Genomic DNA, 16130 nt, shown 5'->3' on the forward strand with positions numbered 1-16130 from the left:
ACTAAGTTGTTTCTGACTCTTTGCAAACCCTATGAAGTGTAGCATGCCAAGTTTCTCTGTCCTTGACTATCTAGGTCCCCAATTGCAATTCTTGCTGATCTGAAATAAACCCATCTTTTCTGGAATAAAATATGACAGTCTATTTGTTTCAAAAACCATCAATTTAGTTTCTGATCAGTGGAGAACAGTGGCATTCTGGCAACTAGCAGTAAGCTTTAGCTTAGAATCTACTTCAAGTCATTTCCAGTAAAAACTAAACAGCCTCTTGTTGAAAGTGAAAGTGGAGGGTGAAAAAGTTGGCTTAAAACTCAACATTCAGAAAACTAAGATTATGGCATCTGGTCCCATCAGTTCATGGCAAATAGATCGGGAAACAATGGAAACAGTGACAGACTTTACCTTTTGGGGCTCCAAAACCACTGCAGATAGTGACTGCAGCCATGAAATTAAAAAACGCTTGTTCCTTGGGAAAAAAGCTATGACAAACCTAGACAATATATTAAAAAAAACAGAGACATTACTTTGCCAACAAGGTCCATCTAGTCAAAGCTATGGTTTTTCCAGTAGTCATGTATAGATGTGAGAGTTGGATTATAAAGAAAGCTGAGCAGCAAAAAATTGATATTTTTGAACTGTGGTGTTGGAGAAGACTCTTGAGAGTCTGTTGAACTGCAACACAATCCAATCAGTCAATCCTAAAGGAAATCAGTCCAACATGTTCATTGGAAGGACTGATGTTGAAGCTGAAACTCCAATACTTTGGCCACCTTATGCAAAGAGCTGATTCATTGGAAAAGACCCTCATGCTCTGCAAGATTGCAGGCAGGAAAGAAAGGGACAACAGATGATGAGATTGTTGGATGGCATCACCGACGCAGCACGCCAGGCTCCTCTGTCCTCCACTGTTTCCCAGAATTTGTCCATCTTCATGTCCATTGAGTTAGTGATGATCTCTAACCATCTCATCCTCTGCACCTCCACTGCTCCTTTTGCCTTCAATCTTTTCCAGCTTCAGAGTCTTTTCCAATGAGTCAGTTCTTCACATCAGATGACTAAACTATTGGAGCTTCAGTTTCAGCACCAATCCTTCCAATGAATATTCAGGATGATTTCCTTTAGGATTGACTAGTTTGATATCCTTGCTGTCCAAGGGACTCTCAAGAGTCTTCTCCAGCACCACAGTTCAAAAGCACCAGTTCTTTGGCTCCAAGCCTTCTATTTGGTCTAACTCTCACATCTGTACGTGACTACTGGGGAAACAATTGCTTTGACTATATGGATTTTTGTTAGCAGAGTGATGTCTCTGCTTTTTAATACACTATCTAGTTTTCTCCTAGCGTTCCTTACTAGGAGCAAGCCAAAACAATAATATGTCCTTATTCTAAAATGTACTATAAAGCTATGATAATCAAAACAGTGTGGTGTCAGCATAGAGACAGAGATAAAGGGGAAGTTGTAATGTTGCTGGAGTTGGAAGACCCTAACCACATGACCTCCCTCAGGTACATCAAAATTGCAGCTCTGTACAGTGCAACTGTTGATGACAATGACCTAAAGACCAACAGGAAAGATCCCTGTTCAAAGAATTCAAATAAGCAGGCTAACAATACATAGCCTTGTCATTCTCCTTTCCAGCTTTGAGCCAGCCCATTGTTCCATGTTTAGTTCTAACTGTTGCTTTTTGACCTGTATACAGGTTTCTACCAAGGGAACATTTCATGCAAAGATGGGCTTAATAAAGGTCAGAAATAGTATGGACCTAACAAAAGTAGAAGATATTAAGAGGAGGTGGCAAGAATACACAGAAGAACTGTACAAAAACAATTTTCATGACCCAGATAATCACGATGATGTGATCACTCATCTAGAGCCAGACATCCTGGAATGTGAAGTCAAGAGGGCCTTCATCACTATGAACAAAGCTAGTGGAGGTGATGGAATTCCAATTGAGCTATTTCAAATTCTGAGAGATGATGCTGTGAAAGTGCTGCACTCAATATTCCAGCAAATTTGGAAAACTCAGCCGTGGCCACAGGATTGGAAAAGGTCAGTTTTCATTCCAATCCCAAAGAAAGGCAATTCCAAAGAATGCTCAAACTACTGCACAATTGCACTCATCTCACAAGCTAGTAAAGTAATGCTCTAAATGCTCCAAGCCAGGCTTCAGCAATACATGAACCATGAACTTCCAGATGTTTAAGCTGGTTTTAGAAAAGGCAGAGGAACCAGAGATCAAATTGCCAACACCCACTGGATCATCGAAAAAACGAGAGTTCCAGAAAAATATCTGTTTCTGCTTTATTGACTAGGCCAAAGCCTTCGACTGTGTGGATCACAATAAACTGTGGAAAATTGTGAAAGAGATGGGTATACCAGACCATCTGAACTGCCTATTGAGAAACCTGTATGCAGGTCAGGAAGCAACAGTTAGAATTGGACATGGAACAACAGACTGGTTCCAAATAGGAAAAGGAGTACATCAAGCCTGTATATTTAACTTCTATGCAGAGTACATCATGAGAAACACTGGGCTGGAAGAAGCACATGCTGGAACCAAGATTGCCAGGAGAAATATCAATAACCTCAGATATGCAGATGACACCACCCTTATGGCAGAAAGTGAAGAGGAACTAAAGAGCCTCTTGATGAAAGTGAAAGAAGAGTGTGAAAAAGTTGACTTAAAGCTCAACATTCAGGAAACTAAGATCATGGCATCTGGTCCCATCACTTCATGGGAAATAGATGGATAAACAGTGGAAGCAGTGTCAGATTTTATTTTGGGGGGCTCCAAAATCACTGCAGATGGTGATTGAACCCATGAAATTAAAAGACACTTAATCCTTGGAAGGAAAGTTATGACCAACCTAGATAGCATATTTAAAAGCAGAGACGTTACTTTGCCAACAAAGGTCCATCTAGTCAAGGCTATGGTTTTTCCAGTGGTCATGTATGGATGTGAGAGTTGGACTGTGAAGAAGGCTGAGAGCCAAAGAATTGATGCTTTTGAACTGTGGTGTTGGAGAAGACTCTTGAGAGTCCCTTGGACTGCAAGGAGATTCAACTGGTCCATCTTAAAAGAGATCAGTCCTGGGTGTTCATTGGAAGGACTGATGCTGAAGCCAAAAATCCAATACTTTGGCCACCTGAATGTGAACTGACTCATTGGAAAAGACCCTGATGCTGGGATGGACTGGGGGCAGGAGAAGAAGGGGACAACAGAGGATGAGATGGTTGGACAGCATCACTGGCTCAATCGACATGAGTTTGTGTAAACTGCAGGAGTGGTGATGGATAGGGAGACTTGGCGTGCTGTGGTTCGTGGGGTCGCAAAGAGTCAGATACAACTGAGTGACTGAACTGAACTGAACTGAACAGGTTTCTAAGCATACAGATAAAAAGAAAGTGAAAAGAAAGGAAAGTGTTAGGTGCTCAGTCGTGTCCTCCTTTTTGCAACCCCATGAACTACAGTCCACCAGGCTCCTCTGTCCATGGAATTCTAAAGACAAGAATATAGAAATGGCTTGTCTTTCACTTCTCCAGGTGATCTTCTTGACCCAGGGATTGAACCTGAGTCTCCTACATTACAAGAGGTTTCTTTACCATAAGGTGGCCTGGTGTCTCCATCTCTTTAAGAATTTTCTACGGTTTGTTGTGATCTGTAGTGTCAAAGGCTTTACCATAGCTAATGAAGCTGAAGTAGATGTTTCCTTCAAAGTCCCTTGGTTTCTTTCTTTCTTTTTTTTTTTTAATTTTTTTCATTTATTTTTATTAGTTGGAGGCTAATTACTTTACAATATTGTAGTGGTTTTTGCCATACATTGACATGAATCAGCCATGGATACTTTATGATCCAAAGAATTCTGGCAATTTGATTTCTGGTTCCTTTGCCTTTTCTAAACCCAGATTTTACATTTGAAATTTCTCAGTTCATGTACTGCTGAAGCCTACCTTGAAGGATTTTGATCATAACCTTGCTAGCATGAGAAATGAGCATAATTATATAGTAGTTCGAACATTTGTTGGCATTATTGGAAAGAAAACTGACCTTTTCCATTTCTATGACCACTGTTGAGTTATCCAAATTTGCTGGCATACTGAATGCAGCATTTTAATAGCATCATCTTTCAGGATTTTAAATAGCCAGCTGATGTTTTGTCACCTCTACTAGCTTTGTTCATAGTAATGAACCCACTTGACTTCACACACCAAGATATATGGCTCTAGGTGAGTGACCACACCCCTGTGGTTATCTAGGTAGTGAATATCTTTTTTGTATAGCTCTTCTGTGTATTCTTGCTGCTTCTTCTTGATCTTTTCTGCTTCTGTTATGTCCTTACCACTTCTGTTATTTATTGTGCCCATCTTTTTATGAAATATTTCTTTGATATCTCTGATTTTCTTGAAGAGATCTCTAGGCTTTCCTATTCTATTGTTTTCCTCTGCTTCTTTGCATTGTTCATTTAAGAAGGCCTTCTTGTCTCTCCTTGCTATTCTCTGGAACTCTGCATTCATTTGGGTAATTTTTTTTTTTCCATTCTCCCATGCTTTTTGCTTCTCTTCTTTCCTCAGCTATTTGTCAAGTCTTCTTGGACAATCACTTTGCTTTCTTGCATTTGCATCTTATGATGAGGACAGAGGATGAAATGCTTAGATAGCATCCCTGACTCAATGAAAGTGAATTTAAGCAAAATCTGGGAAACAGTGAAGGACAGGGAAGACTGGTGTGCTGCAGTTCATGGGGTCACAGAATCAGATATGACTTAGCAACTGAACAACAACACCATACTCACATAAATAATGTATTGAAGAGTAACTTTCCCCACAGCCTTACTGATACTAAATATTGTCATTATTGAGCATATTAACCAAAGAATGAGGTAAAAAATCAATTTGCTTTCATTTACTCATTCATTCATGGAATTTTATTGATAGCATAAATAATGCATGTATTATTGGTTTCCAAATAAAATTTAATTAAATGTAATATAATGCATATATAGAGATGCATAATCTATACACATATGCCAATTAAGCTAATAATAGTAATATATCATTTAGCACATGCTATGTATCAGAAATTTTGCTAATAATCTATACCATTTTAAATTAAATGAGAATTTAATCCTCACAATTAGCTACAATAAGATAATTTCATGGATTATATAATAGAACAAAATTATTAATTTGCTTAATACTATAAAATGATAAAGCCTGGATTTGATTCAAGAAGTCAATTTTACAGCTAATAGATTTTTCTTATGTCTGAATTTCTCATGGAGCTAAATGATTTATTCAGTAAAATCCTGGATAACAGCAAGGTGATAGAAATGTTTGTAGGATGAGTCTCCATGTCAGTTTTAAGGAGCATTAGTGCCCTGTGTTTCTCAGAAATCCTCTGCCTGGAACACAGGCATCAGCAAAAGGCTATGTCTCTAATGAAGGACTTTAAAAGGGTTATTTATGATGGTAAGTCTTCCCAAGCTACTTGTTTTGCTTGAACGATGAGTGTAGATACAATTACTTACAGTAACACTTTCTCTGGATGAAAATTACTATCATTTTGTAGATATATAAACTGCGTTTGGAATGTTTCCAGAGGGAGGGGACTTAAATCCTAAACAAACTTTCTTTGTTTCACCACCCCCTCCCTGAGCAAATCATCAGCATCACCCTCGGCACCAAAACAAACATCATCCCTGTGGGCAGAGCTGCTCACAAATACATACATATGTTGCATTTTTGTCTGTATGCATGATCCAAATTATCGGGTCCATTAAATAATTAGAATTATTAACTCATCAAAACAGAAAGAAAAACACTGCCAAAAGTCTTTCTCAAAGGTGAGTAGCAGAAAAATAAAGTTAAAGAAAATTATTATAAGTGGAAAACAGAAATACACATAATAATACACATATAGGCACACACATAGAAAACTGCATGAAGAAAGGAAAACATAAAATTTGTCTAAAACTCTTCTCTACATACTAGATTCTCCTGTTCCTCCTTTATCTAAGAAATGTTTCTGAAACACACTCTTTCATTCACTCATCTCATGATCTGGATTGTAAGTCAAGATAAAAATTGTTGATTACTCAAGGCTCTTCCTCTTGAGGCTTTAATGTGTTTATACAGACAAAACAGGTGAAGTACTGACACTTTTTAAATATACTTGTCGCCTTATATTAGTGATTCAATTTTTTCAATGATTTCAAATTAGTAGTTCCGATTAATAAAAGCATGTTTAATACTTAAATAAGTTGTTAAAACTGTCTCCTCAGAAACTCAGTCTCATGTTATCTCATGTTAGTGATCTCTAAAAGACAATCACCTGTGGTCCCAGTAAGTAGAATGCACAGATTGTACAAGTAGATATTCTGGGATCACATCAGGACAGCCAAAACAATTGTCCCATCTAGGATGTGCTAAAGCAAACTTTTCTCTAGGAATCATTTTCATCATAGCAAATCCAAGCACGGAGGCAAGTAAATCAGAACCACATTTGAAGCAAAACATCTGATCAACTAATAAGGAATCATTTTGATAGGACCAGTGGTTCTAATGACTTTGAAGAAATATTTAAAACAGGTGGTCTAAGTGGCCAAGGACTTATATAGGTAGACACTCTTGTGGATGGTAGAGGAATTCAAATTTCATCTAAATAGGAAAGATTGCCAGAAAGACAGCCAGCTAAGCTGTCTTAGCTAAGCTTGGGTAAAAAATTACCCAAATGAATGCAGAGATTTACAAAATCATGGAAATAAGCCTGTCACTTAGGTATATTTGAGTTTAATTTGTAAACATTTTACACTTCTTAGAAGTGTACATCTGTGAAGATACAGGCCACATCTTAGAAGATATAGCATCATTGAGATGTTCTCTTTTGGGTAATAGACCTGGGCTAAAAGAGATCAAAGTGCTATTTTCAAGTGGCACAGGGTTTCAAAATGTGTAGACTTTCATCATTTCAACTGCATCCCTTTGAGGTTGTTGCTACTGACTGAGGCACTACTCACCATACCCGTGAGTTTCCATCCACCCCTACAATGATCCCCTTTTCCCAGGGGCAGAGCTTTCCTGGACCCAGGTCAAACTGATGCCCCACACGTACAAAGCTAGATCATGTTGTAATATTAACCATTCATTTATTTCTTCAACAGGTAAGCTCTCTTCTTGAATGTAAGAAAGCCCACACAATGATTCATTTGCTCAATAATATAGAAGAAGAAAAGTTAATAAGACTTTCTCTTGGCCACCTAATTTGTACCAGGACTGAATTTTTCGATCATGTAAGCTGGTGCTCTCTATTCTTTCAATATTACTATTAACACTGTGTCACATCTAACTACAGGACAGTTGCCTTTATAAAGGATTTGAAAATGTACCTCAAGTTTGAAAAATAATAACTAAATTCTTCCTCAATGCATGCATCATGTTAAGTCGTTTCAGTCCTGACCAACTTTTTGAGGCCATGGGGAATGCAGTGGCCCAGCTCATTTGCTCATGGGATTCTCCAGGCAAGAATACTGGTGTGGGTCTCCATGCCCTCCTCCAGGGGATCTTCCCGACCCACGGATTGAATCCATGTTGCCTATGTCTCTTGCATTGGCAGGCGTGTTCTTTACCACTAGTGCCACCTGGGAAACTCTTCTCAGTGCATAATGGTTAGTATTATCAAGTGGCATACTTTCAATTTAGAAATAGTGAGGGTTACAGCCTTCATTCTTTTTCTAACCTCATTTGTAGTAAATATCAATTTACAGCACATTTCACAACAGATTACAACTTGTCCCTTAATGTAGTTGGCCACTTAATGAAATCTCCTGAGAAGGAGGAGCATCTGAATTTTACTGAATATGATTCTTGAAGGTGATGGGTCATGTTCTGTGTTTGGATGATCTTTACTATCTTTCTAAAGTTACCCCATGATCTTACTTAGTGGCTTGGATATAAGTTAGTGATTTTTTTTTCTTTCACTATTCATCTCAGATGTGCTTTCTTAGAGATTTTGTTCCTTAATTTTCTCTGCCTTGAAAAGAGTAATGCCACAAATATACCAGCTATTTGTGTGATTGTGTTTATCTGTGCATTATAACAGAAAAATTGTAAGAAATATTCATCCCCCAAGGAATTAGTTTTGCTTTGTTGGGAGAGATATTTCCCCCAATTCAAATGCATGTTTTAAAATAACCTACTTATTTTTCAAAAGGAAGATGTATAATGTAGTTATTTAAACTTGGATCAAACTGAAAATCTGTCTTTGCTTCAAACAACTACACAAATAGATATATCTAATTCTTCTCTCTGGCATCACCCTCTTATAAATATATATGTTTTTAATCTTACCCATTACTGGCAAAATTATGCTTTTAGTTTAGGTGTTTACTTGCTTATTACCTATCTACTCCACATTGGAACTTTAGTCCCATAAAAAAAAAAAACTCTTTTGTGTGTGTATTTAAAGTTGTATGCCAGCTCCCATAAGTCTCTGGCCCAGTGTAGGCACCAAACAATATATATATATATATATATTTACTGGAGAAAGTGGCTCTATGTTCTGCACTGAATATAGAGCCACTTTTTCCAGTAATAATTGCGTACATTACAGAATAGCATTGGGAGAGCTCTATGGAAATGCACCTATTTAGTTCTTCAAGTTGCTACCTTATGCTTAAACAGAATGTCAATTTCCTCAGTGATTGAGCTGCTTATTTTTCCTTTAGATATCTCTTTCACCCAAGTGTCATGCCCTTTGAAATTCAAACATTTTAATTTCATTCCTGAGCCTATTTCATCTCGTTTATCATGATGCCCATGAAGGGAATATATCTGCAGAAAAAAAAAATCATCAGATGGCTTTTCATTAACAAAAAACACAAGAAGAGTCTACAGAGTATAAGTAACCTGGAAAATGAAGGTAAACAGGGAGATGAAGAGAAGAAAATGCCTCCCACTGAGAATAATGTCTCAGTGACACTCTTCACAATGTGGCCAATGATCAGATATGTGTTTATCTATTTTTCACTTCATGATATCAAAGAGTATTGATAAGTGAGAAGAGTAGAGGAAGCAAAGACTAAAAGACCTGATAATGTTGTCTAACTTCATTGAATCACATTTCCCCCTGTATAAAATGGAGTGAAGACCTCTTTAATAATACTTGCTGCTACATGAATAAAGTATGTAAAGAACCTATCAAAATGTATGCATCATACTTGCCTCCAACAGTAGTACACTCATGCCATTCACTTAATGCCTAATATTTTTATGGAATTAAAAGTTTAGATTAAACCAAAATATCCTTACATAACATATCCAAACATTGCTTATGTCATTATTATTTTTTTTTAAGTATCAGAAATAAGCAGGTGACAGTTGGTTCTTAGGGGAGATTCTTGGTGATAGTGCAAAGTATCTTCTAAACAAGCGTTAAACTTACAAACCATCAAGACTCTATCCACTGAGAATGCCAGACTGCCTTTCATTTCCTCCTTCAGTTCTTATAACTTGAGAGATTGCTGTTGGCAATTAATAATTTATGCATCATTAATCTTCTCGCCCTTCCATTGAGTCCCAGGTATAGCCTCTAGGATGCAATCACTGGCCTGAGTTTCCCTCTCCAAATCCTCTGTTTGGTCTTAGCATAGAAACCACTTTTGCTCAGTGTTTTTCCCATCCTTACCCCCAGGGTACTACCCTCCCTTCTCTAAAAATCATTAGACAAAATGAACCACATAGCATTTAGTTGAGATTCTGTTGAAACGTTTCATTCTCATCAGCAATTACAAACTGAATAATTTTAATAAGTTAAGTACTGATGATATGTTTTAGACCTAGACTTTGTTGGAAAATGTTTGGTTTCTTATGAACTGGAGACATTCATGCATAACTTGGTAAACACAGTCACACCAATATGATGCTCTGGTATTACAGTATGTGCAAGTTAGGGGAAAAAATAGTTCCAGTTGATCACTGGATTTGAGAAAGTGATATTTCTGAGACATAACAGAAGTAATATTTGCTACAAGTGTTGTAGTCAGAGAACTTAGATTTATGAGTTATATAATGTAGGATGACCTCGTATCCTTCACATGCATAGAAGAGCATTGCAACCTTGCAGTAGTTTATCTTAGCTATTTTATTTTTATGATGGACAATTTAAGTACTGGAAAAAATCTGAAAGAAATTTTTAGTTTTATAAATGGGAAAATTTATATTAATATATAACATCATTATTGATATTATAATTATATAATAATAGTATTTAATATGATATTTTATTAAATATTTATTAATGGACAAATCTGAAAGAAATTTTTAGTTTTATAAAAAAGGAATCCTTTGTCATACTATCAGCTTGTAGTGCTATATTTGAGACATTTGTTACAAGGCTGCAGCAATTCCAACATGATTTTCTTGAAGGACAAAGTGGATAATTAAAACTACAGGTAAGTTTCTTATCTGTATACCTAAACATAGTATGGACTCCTGTGTTTCATTTGAATGAAAGCAAAACTAAGTTTTAAAGACTTTGGTCAGAAGTTCATAGCTGAAACTTTTGAAAGGAAGTTGTATTCTAGTTTTCCTGACACACACTATAGGATAAAAATGTGTGATTTGATTTCAGTAAATTAGTAAATATTCATGGCTTCATTTTGTTTCTCTGTAAAATGGGGATAATGATAATGGAACCACCAGTTTACATGGACAAATCAACTGAAGCAAATATGCCATATAGATAATAAGGGGATCATTTAATGTAAATATATGTATTAGACCTACACATAGCTACATATAGTTCCCTTCATAGCTTTGAACCTAATTAAAGGACTTTCTGTTGAAACTTGATAAAAAAAATACTTGCCATTTTTATTTCAAATGTTTTCTCAGTCTTTGTATGGAAGGAAACATTTCCTTCATATTCAAGGAAACCATGAGCTATAAGGATATTTAAACAAATAAGAAAGAACAAATTAAGAGTGATTTCAAAATTTCTGGCCTAAACTGTGTGGCAAGAAAAAATGAAGTAGATTGTGAATTATTCATTCCTCCTTTTGCGGGTACTTCTCTATTTGTTTTTAGTAAATTCTTATTTCAGAAAAAGAAAATCAGTAATGATTCTTGCACTTCCCATCTGTCTCCTTCCCACATATCTATCTGAGATTTTCTATACAAGAATACTTTCCCACAGGCTAAGCAGAAATTAAAGATGTTATGAAATCAGATCCAATGGAAAGCAAATTTCATCCAAGAAACATATATAAAGAATTTAGTACAGGAGCAGTAAGACTGGAGAAAAATTATGCAACAATGATCCCCTAGGGGATTACAGTTCTTTCCCTTGCTTATTCAGAATCTATAAATGTGAACATACAAGCCTTGGTAAAGTACATTAAGAGTTATCAAAAAGACTCAAAAATAACTAGCCATTATCAAATACCCAACAAATGTTAGTTTCTAGTCCTTTTTTTAGTCAATAAAATACCATTTTTCTGGGGACAAATCAGCATGGGAAATATTTTTAATGGAGATGATCTGAAAAATTTCTTAAATTTCTTTCACAATTTACAACAGGTAAAATCTTCCCTATGTATGTATATAAATAATTGCTTTCTCGGATTCAAGGATAACCTAAGCTACTCTCCTCTTCAACAAACTCCACATGGCATTTTTCACGTCTGTGTTTCTCACTGTGTACATGATAGGATTTAACATGGGAGTGAGGATTATAAAGAACACACTCACCAACTTGTCCCCAGGGTAAGTGGTCACAGGACGCATGTAACTAAATATACAAGGGACAAAATAGAGTGCCACTACTGTAAAGTGGGAGCCACATGTAGAGAGGGCCTTACGCCGTCCCTCAGAGCCATGGGATTTCAGGGAGCTCAGGATGACTATGTAGGAGATGAGGAGCAAGAAAAAAATGAGCAAGCACATGGCCCCACTGTTGGCTGCCACCACCATTCCAAGTGTGTGTGTGTGTGACTGCAGGCAATATCCAAGAGTGAGAAGAAATCACACATGAAGTGGTCCATGACATGGTGACCACAGAAGGTCAAGTCTACTGTGAAAAGAATCTGCACAGTAGCATGCAGGATCCCCCCAGTCAAGGCCACAACCACCAGAAGCTGGCAGACTTCCTGTCGCGTGATGGTCATGTAGTGCAGAGGCTTGCAGATGCCCACATAGCGGTCATAGGCCATGACAATGAGGACTGTGATTTCTGATCCTCCCAGGAAGTGTACCAAAAAGAGTTGAGCCAGGCATCCATGCCAAGAGATGGTTCTCCTCTGGTACAGCAGATCAATGGTCATTTTAGGGGTTGTGGCAGATGTGTAAAAGGCATCTATGAAGGCCAAGTAAGTGAGAAAAAAGTACATTGGAGCAGAAAGTGTGGGGCTGAGGGAGATGGTGAAGGCAATGAGCAGGTTGGCCACCATGGTAAACAGGAAAATGAGCAGAAAGACAATGAAGAGTACTTTCTGCAAGTGTGGATTCTGTGTGCGTCCCAAGAGAACAAATTCAGTCACATTGTTTTGAAGCATAAGAAGATCCATTCAGCAAGTAACAACTTCTTAGGGCCTGAATTACCTAAAAAGTAATAAAGAATGGTGCTTGTTAATCTTGAAAGGATTCTGGTCTGAATTTCTGAGAACAAAAATAGTGCAGTCACTGTAAATGTGGAGCATGTCTTTGTCATTCTTGTCCAGTATTTGCTTCAAGACTTTCTTACTTCTTCAATGATGCCTTTTATCTCTTCAGACTCCTAGTACCTATCACCTGTAAAATATTGATAAGGACATTTGATACATGATTTACTGAAAAACACTCTGCTATGTACATGAGATCAGGATTCTCACTTTGGTTCCTTCTCCGTTGGCCTTTGCTGCATCATCTCAGTATCTCAAACTTTCAAGCCCTCCTCTGTGTCTATGAGGTTATACGTTGTAATTCTCAGATGTATCTTGTAGGCTCAGAAGTGAAGTGAAGTGAAGTGAAGTCGCTCAGTCATGTCTGACTCTTTGCGACCCCATGGACTGTAGCCTGTCAAGCTCCTCTGTCCATAGGATTTTCCAGGCAAGAATACTGGAGTGGGTTGCCATTTCCTTCTCCAGGGGATCTTCCCAACCCAGGGATCAAACTTGGGTCTCCCACACTGTAGGCAGATGATTTTACTGTCTGAGCCACCAGGGAAGTCTCAGAGGTCCTGTGCAAATTTAAGAATAATTCATTTATCCATGATAATTTATATTTGAACACTCAGTTCTAACTGTGAAAACAAATACATGATCAACAATTTTCTATCACAGTGAAGTGTAAGTCACTTAGTCATGTCCAATTCTTTGTGAGTCCATGGAATTCTCCAGGTCATAATACTGGAGTGGATAGCCATTCCCTTCTCCAGGGGATCTTCCCAACCCAGGGATTGAACCCAGGTCTCCTGCATTGCAAGCAGATTCTTTACCAGCTGAGCTACCAGGGAAGCCCCTATCTATCTATCATAAGCAAGTAATTTATGGAAATGTATATAAGTCCTTGGCAGCACATTCACTCTGGTACCTATCAGAATACATAAGCTATTCAGGTGTATTTTTTCACTCTGACTGCTATAGTGTCTGGCCTGATGTCTGCAATGCCTGAAACCTATTAAGTGATAAGACATGCTTGGTAAATAGTCATTCTCCCGGATAAGAATAGCCCTGCTTTTCCAGACTATGATCTTCCCTAGTGGGTCAGTCAGTAAAGAATCTGTCTGCAATTCAAGAGATGGGGGTTTGATCTCTGGGTTGGGAAGATCCCCTGGAGAAAGAAATGGCTACCCACTCCAGTATTTTTGCCTGGGAAATCCCATGGACAGAGGAGCCTGGCAGGCTACAGTCCATGGGATCACAAGAGTTGGACACAATTTAGTGACTAAACCACCATCACACAGACTATAAAACTACATGGATTCAAGTATTATTGTCCTCTAGCTCTGTTTATTGTTATTCTCTATGAGAAACATAAATTAATTATTGAAAGGTAGCTGCAGTCTAGGTTTATAATTTCTGGCACAGATTATGGGGTAGGTATGAAAATAATTATTGCTTCTTGGAAAGAGCATGTTAGTATGTCAAGATAATTGTATTGTTTCAAGTGATTTTTTTTTCCTCTTCAAAATTATATTCCACATACAATTTAACATAGTCATCTTCAAAAAATTGATAGCTTCAGTAGACTTGGATTAAAAAAAAAACTTGCATAGGTATTCAGAGGAAGGAGGATTTCTTAAGAAAAGGAAATCCCTATTTTCAACATGCTAAAAGAAAAAAAAAAAGAACATGGAGAACAGAGAGAAATAACATTAATAGATAAGTTATAGAGATAGGTAATACAGTATGCATACAAGTATATTAAGACCAACTAATAGAAACACATATAAAATCTATTACTATAAATATTTATTTGACACCCATTATGTATGCTGAAGTGTCCCTGGCAAATGCCCTTAAATGCCTGAAATGTTATTACCAAACAGCGCCAGCACATCCATACATGATACGCATGATCTTCCCACCCCTTCCTGTTTCTGCTACATGTTTCTCATGGCTCCTTCTCCCATCTTCCCACGGCATCCATCTTCCACCATTCCTGGTTACAGCATTCTGCATTACTAACAGAATGAGTAACAAAAAAAGAAAAGAGAAGAGACAACATAAATATAATAAAATGTATTCTTCAAAAAAAAAATATGTCTTTTCCTTTCAAAGATAAATGGATACTTTTAAAATTATCTAAAATGAAAATTGTATAATTGTGGAACAAAGTGCAACAGCTTCATTGTATTTCCTTATTCTGAGGTGGCATCAGCCTACATATACCCCTACATAGAAAGAGACTAGTTTACATAAAGCAATGATTAGACATATTATAAATATAAGTATTTTAGACATAACTTTGAAGAAATACTTTTTTTCGTTTTCTTCTCTCCATAATATTTTTTTTCTGGGAAGAAATCAGATAGAAAATATTTTTAATGGAGAAAGATCATGATTTACGAATATGTTCAACACATTTTGAAGAGCTGTAGAAAATTCAAAAGCTACAGTGATCACTTAACATCAGAGAAATGGGTAAGTAATATAAAGTGCATCTTTTTTATTTAAACTTAATTTTTAATATAGATGTTTTAAAAATTGTTCAGCTTCTTAAAGGAAATTCTTATGCTGCATTGCTAACTGGGAAACATATTGATATTATTCTTAACACTAATTATTTTTAATCCTAATTTAAATATGCATCAATAGGAAAAAAGCAAAATATCTTTATTTCTATATTGGTAGTATTGTAATTGAGTCTACATTTCTTGATGTTTTGCATACTAAAGAAGGGTGCCAAATTTCAGTTAAGTGTGCATAAGGCATGATTATATGATTTGCAAAACCCATTTAAACCTGAGTTTAAGGCTATATGTTTTCCTGAAAATAAAAATCTCACCTATAAACTTGTCTGATATAGGTCCATGGCCAGAGACCAAGACAGCTGTTAGTTCATAAACAAAGAAGTTATATGATTAAAACTGTCTGTAAGTGTCTTCGTTAATTTATAAATGGTACCTTTCTGTAAGGTCTGTCTGTTGACTCTTAAAAGTACAATCAGATATTCTATTTGTAGGTAAATTTTGTGAAGTTTCTTATCTCTGGCTAATTGGACCCCAAGGGTATTTCATCATCCTTAGCATACTGTGCCAACAATTCAATTATTTCATGTAAATTAAATGGGCTTTGGAGGATAATTTTTTGGTACTCATCTTTAATTTTGAACTTCTCCTTAGGTCTACATGAAAACAAAACACTATGACAAGAGAACAGAATAAGTTAACCATTCATGAATTTAGGCATTTGATAACAAATGAGATTAATACGGAGCCTGAATATCACCATTTTATAAATTAGTCACTTAAGTGGATAACTATCTGATGCAAATTTTTTTCATGATAATACTTAATATTTCCCATCTATCTACCATTCATGAAAATCATAATTTTTACTATTGTTTTCAGATATACCATAAGTGATAATACAAACTTTACAGTAATATTTGCCACAAAGAGTTGGGCATCACTTAGCAACTGAACAACAGCAACAATA

General features: G+C 36.6%; 1 pseudogene; it reads right to left on the reverse strand.

Moving 5' to 3' along the window:
- Positions 1–11628: 11628 nt before the first annotated feature.
- LOC122673769 lies at positions 11629–12557 on the reverse strand (annotated as a pseudogene).
- Positions 12558–16130: the final 3573 nt, after the last annotated feature.

This window comes from Cervus elaphus, chromosome 18 (assembly GCF_910594005.1).
Source record: "Cervus elaphus chromosome 18, mCerEla1.1, whole genome shotgun sequence".
Classification (NCBI taxonomy): Eukaryota; Metazoa; Chordata; class Mammalia; order Artiodactyla; family Cervidae; genus Cervus; species Cervus elaphus.